This window comes from Odocoileus virginianus, chromosome 17 (assembly GCF_023699985.2).
Source record: "Odocoileus virginianus isolate 20LAN1187 ecotype Illinois chromosome 17, Ovbor_1.2, whole genome shotgun sequence".
NCBI lineage: Eukaryota > Metazoa > Chordata > Mammalia > Artiodactyla > Cervidae > Odocoileus > Odocoileus virginianus.
Genome location: NC_069690.1, coordinates 28,053,839 through 28,060,457, shown reverse-complemented (window position 1 = coordinate 28,060,457; position 6,619 = coordinate 28,053,839).

The following is a 6,619-nucleotide window of genomic DNA, read 5'->3' as shown; positions in this document are numbered from 1 at the left end:
TCTTTTTTATACCGTGTCAGTTTATCTTTTGGTGCCACAAGAAACAAACATATTACTTATAACTTATGGAGAAGTATTTAGTCACCAAAAATAAAACATGGAACAAGCAGCCAAGCCAGTCCCTGTTAGGAAGAGCCCTTAAACACCACATGGCCCTGTGGGAAGAGCAGGTGAAGCCTAGAGGCAGATCTTAGACATCCAAAACAAGAGTATGCAGAGCCAAGTGTAAATCGCACCTGGCAAAGCATCAGCTAGTTATCAGGAAAAAACAATTTCTCTTAGTGAGTTTACTGACCTTCTTCATAAAACGGTAGGAAGTCCTTGATCCTAAGACTGAGAACAAATAAAACACCAATTACCTACATAAAAGAAAAGAAAAAGTTGAAAAAAATTGGAATAGACATGCAAAAGTACTTAAAATGCAAACTATATCCACTAAGTTGGGACTAGGACCCCTTGAGAGGGAAATACGTTCTATAGATTTTCTGGAATTGTTAGTTTTTTTGCTACCTACAGATGTTCTGCTGTTTGTTTTACTGAGTCTTCTCAATTGCTAAGGATGAATATATTTTCAGTAGTTCTGTCTCTTTGGAAATTTCTGTACTTTTTATAAGGCTTTCTCCTAGTACTTCTACTAGCAACAGAAGGTCAATTTATATTTCCCAAAAGTCGGTTCCCTACTGTCATTATTTGATCTTTTGGTTCCTACACTGTGCCTCTCTACAGTGTATGGCAATTACTATCATTACTCTAATTGGTATTACTACTATAGATTTACATGTGCTGAGGCCAGCATGGGCCTTCCCCTTATTTTTCACAGGCAGGGAGCAGGTTAAAGAGCATTATCTTGTCTATTAGGAATACATACAACAAAGGTCTTACAAGAACATTACACACCTATTTAAAAGGAACAATACAAAATTAAGTGTTATTAATTACATTATCTAGTAAGTTAAGTTATCCAACTGTACCCTCTGGACCTCAGCTCCTGGGGACAATTCCCTCTGGGGTATTACACACCTCCATCTGCTTTCTATCAATCATTAGAGACAACTGTGTAATGCTACACCTCGAGTTGCACTTTAAAATACTTTATAAAGCAGCTTTTAACAGTCCTTAATATATTATTAAATTCTCTGCCAGTGGTTAAAATCTAATATTCCAATCTCACATTGCCATTTCTTTGGCTACTGACTTAATGAGAAAAATGAATAGGAAAATGGACAAATGTTAAGCAAAGAAACAGGAAAGAAAGGTAGACTCTGATAATGGCAGCCAGTCTTAGTGGGACCTCACTGAATACTGACTCTCCTGGAAAACATGAGATTCCTCATGCCTCCTGGAACATGCTCCACCTCTTGGCTTGAACTAAAATCTGCCACCCACCAAGATCAGTGCTTCTCTGGAAGCACTTGTAAGAGCTGACCATTATTCTCTAATACTTTAAGAATGCCTTAGTCCTAAGCTAGAAATGATAACCCCCTTGACCCCCACTGCTATTGATCCTCTTACAGAAAGCTCTTGTTTGAGAATCATGCTGTTCTGCTATTCAAAATATCTATTGGTGACACCTAATGACTTCTCATTCATTGAAGATTTTGGCACCTCTCCTCTCTCCATGCAATTCACACTACATTCCTGGTAGACTTCAGTGCCCACATGGATGGTTCATCCAATACACTGTCTCCTACCTCCATTCCATCTCTTCCACAGCCTCACTCTAGAAAATGCCTAAACTTCTAAGTCACCAAGTCAAGCATCTCTCTCCTGATTTTCTAGCTTGTTTGTTGGACTATTCTCAACATAACAATTCTTCAACTCCATTGACATTTCCAGTATTTCGACCTTTTGTTTCTTCCATATCCATCCGCCCCAATTTCATCTTTATTTCTTCCCCAACTAAGCAAAAATTCATAATTTGGCTTTTTGTCTGTTCTATTGACAGAGTCCTAAACGTCCTTGCCATCTCCTATCCCCTGTCACACTTGAGAGCAAATACACTAATGAATCAAACAACTCATTACTCCACACTTCAGAGAAACTCCCAATCACTAACCCCAGTGACCCTTCAGTGCTGGAGTTACACAGTTAGCTTTCTCACTCTTTCTTTCTACTTCAAATCTCCCCTTTCTACTTCACTCTCCCCAAATTTCCATTTCCCTCTTTGCCTGAAAAAATGATCTCACATCCTGCTTAAAAGAAAAAATAAACTGGATGTCATCAGATGAAAAAAGGCCACCCATTTTTACTGCAAAACCAGTTTTATCCTTCTGATGTGGAGGTCTCTCCACTAATTCAGGGCCCCCTCCTCTGCCTGGCTGTGAGTCTCATCCCTTCCCCCTACTTAGAATATTTCTACAATGGATTATCCTTTTCTTTCAGTTTTATTTCCAATCTCTCCCACTCTACTATATCCTTTCTTAAACTCTCCTTTGGCCCTATTTTTTTTTTTCTCCAGCTATTGAGTCACTTCTCTGCTTCCTTTACACAGATTCTCAAAAGTGTTATATATACAAACTGACTCTACTTCCTCACCTTCCACCTACTCCTTGCTTTAGACTTTTTAAGAACTACATGATCAATCTATCTACAACTGGGCAAAGCTGTAGCTTTTAGGTAGAGAATCCCCAATAGCTCTACCTGTATTACTCAGTCTATATGTCTTGCTCTCATCCATAGTTTCTTCTTTCATCTTTCAGTTCCAAAACTAGTGCATGTGTTTAATAACATTTATGTCTATCATTTAGATATTAAGTTCTAGAAGAAGTAAAAATAAATGAGTTGTGAAAATCTTAAATTTGAGAAAAAATAAAAAGACGTCTCTTCTTTCTGGCTTCAAGACTAACATTTTGGGTAAGTCACCAGACTTCTGTGAATCGTTTCCATGGAGACGGGGAGGGGAGGCGGGGAACAGACTGACCAACTCTTCCACAGTAGTTATCAAAGAAATAAAACATGTAAAAGATTCAATCTGCAAATGTATGAAAGAGAAATTCTAAGTTAATAGGATATTTGAAAACAGTAGTCACACTCATCGGTCATTTAAGCTAGCAGATGATAGCCAAAAATATCATATCAGATCTCAGTCACACAGAGTAGATAGGTTTCCTGTCATGTTCAGCAGCAGCTGTCTGTGGCAAAACCACCAAAACCCAGTTTACATATACTATGGACATATGTGACAGCCCACTCATGTTCTCAATTCAGAGAGAGAGAGTCTTACGGATACCATAGCTTTCCTCCCACCTTCAATAAAAATGTGTATTACCCACCTCATTTGAGCAACAAATAGTCATGAGGATTTGCCTGTTAACTAGGAATGTATATTTATGTCTCCTTCCATTATTCAGTGGAAACATACATGGAATATCACATGGCATCTTGTTTCCTCAGTGAAAACACGTGAACTGAAGACAGCCATGTCCTCCAGAAAGGAACAGAAGTGTTTATATCCACTCTAAATCCTATATGACTCCACCACTGGTCTGTCACTACTGCCTAATCTGAGAATCTGCCTAAACTTTCTCCTTCATGTTTAGGCGCTCAGACTTGAAAAGAATCCATCACTAGTGTTTCTAAGATCCGGACCTGGGCTAGAAATTTTCTGCTTCAATATCCATCACTCACTGCTTGCAATCATACTGTCGGATCTAAAATTCATCCCAGCTCCTTAATGGTGCTAAGGGCTAACAAATCCATTAGTTCTAAACTCCTCATGTCAAGCTCATTCTGTTGGACCAATTTTATAGAATAGTGGGAACCTGGCTATGAATGCTGTGATGAATGATGCAACAGCAAAGCTGGAGAAATAGCCTTAGAAGCACTGAATCCCCATCCCTATCAAATGCCTATAAAGAACCCTAGATCATCCTCTGTCAAATTATTTATAGGTGTCAAGAAATATTTCTAATTATATCCATTCACAGCCACAGTCAGTGAATATTGTGCAAAGAGATTGCCAAAAAAGGTTTTGCCAAGTAGGTTCCCAGATGGGACAGCTGAGGTGGCTGCTGTGTTTGCAGAACAGTCTCTATAAAAGTGGAGTTGGGGTGCCTCCGTCCTGTCCTTCTGCAAAAGTCTTTAAGGTATGTATACGTGGAAGAACACTTGGCTAGTCTTACACTCCTGATGAAAATGATTATTCACTTAAGGGAGATGGCTACTATTTCCCAAATTAATTTCTCTGTCCAACACTCCTAAGATGACATCGTACACAATATAGTTACTAATATTTTGTGATTAAGTGGGGAAGAAATGAAAGAATCTGCATTCTCTTGTTTTTCAACAGTAGTTTCTGCTTTGAGCCTGCCACCTTCTGCATCTGATAACACAAGAGGTAAGAGTAATTTATTATTACACTCTAAAGAATAAAGAGATTTCTATATTGCTATGTCTTAAAGAGCTACCAGTTTATTTCCTAGTTTAGTATTGGGAATAGGATACAAGAAGCAGTTCTTCTTTAAAACCGGCTTCTCATAAAATTTTGGCTTTTCAGACCACTTACCCACACAAAATCTATGACTCTTCTCTTTGACATGTGAGAACTTCAGAAAGAATGCAAAGATCACATCTAATATTTAATATGAACTATTACTGCAACTTAACCACTGAGGATATTATCAGGAGGGATAAAATCAACAACGTGCAGCTATAGAAGTCAAAATTTCCAGGTGCTAATCCAGGCTTTGCACCAACTCTAGTTGCCTGGGTCAAGCCACTTGGCTTTGTGTATCTTAAAATACAGCATGTTGCGGTGGAATTAGCACTGAACCTGGACTTAAGACAATGGAGCTCATATCCTAACACCACCACTCACACATTTGGAACGCTGCATGACTCTTCAATTTTCTGGGCCTCAGTTTCCTTACCAGTAAAATAAGGAAGCTGAATCCTACATGACTACTCAGGTGCCTCCAGCTCTTGTAAACTATGATCTAAGTCAATGGTTCCAAGGACTTCTCCATGGAACTGAAACATTTAACGGATCTCCCTCACTCCATGTATTGGAATGTGTACTTTTACTATTACACTAGAAATATACATAATGATAAAAACCTACTATTTTTAATAACTATTTTGAATGAGTTTATATTTAATATAGCAGCTATATTAGATATATTCATTAAAAGAAGAGAAAACATAGTTTGGGAATGTTGCTTGTTCAAACTTGAGACCATTTTCACTGTGCAGGTGGATTCAAGGAACTTGGGGATCCTTGGGGGTTTGTGACCCTCACGTTGGGAAATGATTTATCTCAGACTGAAATGAGAAGAAGCATCCTTTCTGAGTTCTGTGGATATACTGCACCGTAGTAATCTCTGCAAAGTAGGATGTTGTTAATTCAAAACTGCCTGGTGTGAAAACAAACACAGAAACAAAAAAAAGCTTTTCTCCTTGCAAGAGAAAGCCCTAACATTAAGTGTTTCAGTATCTGAAAATATGTCTAAATTTCAGTATTGTCAAGAGACTATTAGAGGTACAAATTAGATAGATTTCAGAGATACGGTACATGGCAAACACCCAAACCTTGTAAGTCAAGGGAAGTTTAATCCTGATGATTAAGGACCAAGACTTCTGGAATGCCTACAAAATGTTGAGGCTGTTGCTGTCATTGCTGTTGGCAACCAACACATGGCTTTCCACCTTCTTTAACTCTGGTCACTCATCTGGGCTAGAGGGCTTATTTTCTCATAATTAATTTGTGAGTGAGAAAAAAGTTCACTTTGGCTTGAAACTTTATAGTGGCTACCCATTTCAGAAGAGAGATTTAGAGGACTGGTCTGTTTTTTAAAAGAAAGCGAAAGGGGAAGATACAGATATAAATATGTACCTAAAATAATAGGAATCAGATAAAAGCAACTAGTACGCTGAAATCTAGCTGAAAAAAATCATAGACCAAAGATATACAATCACTATGAAATTTTACTAAGAATTCAGATGTTTTAATTCAAGAGTCTTTTAAAGTTATCTTCTGTTTAGATAAACCACTGACTTCCACAAATTTTAAGAACAGATTATAGAAAAAGACTTTTATATGACTTAGGACAAAATCATTTGTTGCATTTTCAGCTTTCACTGTACTTATCCTTTTACTTACTTAATACCTTTGAATTAATGAGGAGTAAATTTGTGTTTATCAGCTGTTTTCAACATGGAATTTTGTTCAAAAAACAGGTTTACCTTTTGATACATCCAATTTGAATAATTTTCACATTCAATTAATAAATCCAATTTTAATAATTTGAGACAGGAGGAAAATTTGCCTGAGTAGTTGAGTTTTTAAAATAGGTTCATTTAGATGGTAAAGCCATTAGAAATAGTTATTTTCCATTTATTTTATGGTCACAATGTCAAAAAAAAAAAGGCAGGGGGTTTGGAAAAGGAAACAAAAAAAAAGCAAGGAGAAGAAAAAATTCTGAACAGATCGGAGATGCTGCCAGTTGAAATGTCAATTACTCCACATTTGTCAAGGATGGCTAATAATATAGAGGATAGGATAGAGGCTTAAATATCACAAATACTAAGCTGCCAAGATAAGACTTTCAAATCAGTGATCTGCTCTACCAGCACACTGGCATAGTCCACAGAAGTAAGTCCTCAAGTCAGAGTGAGGAATAGG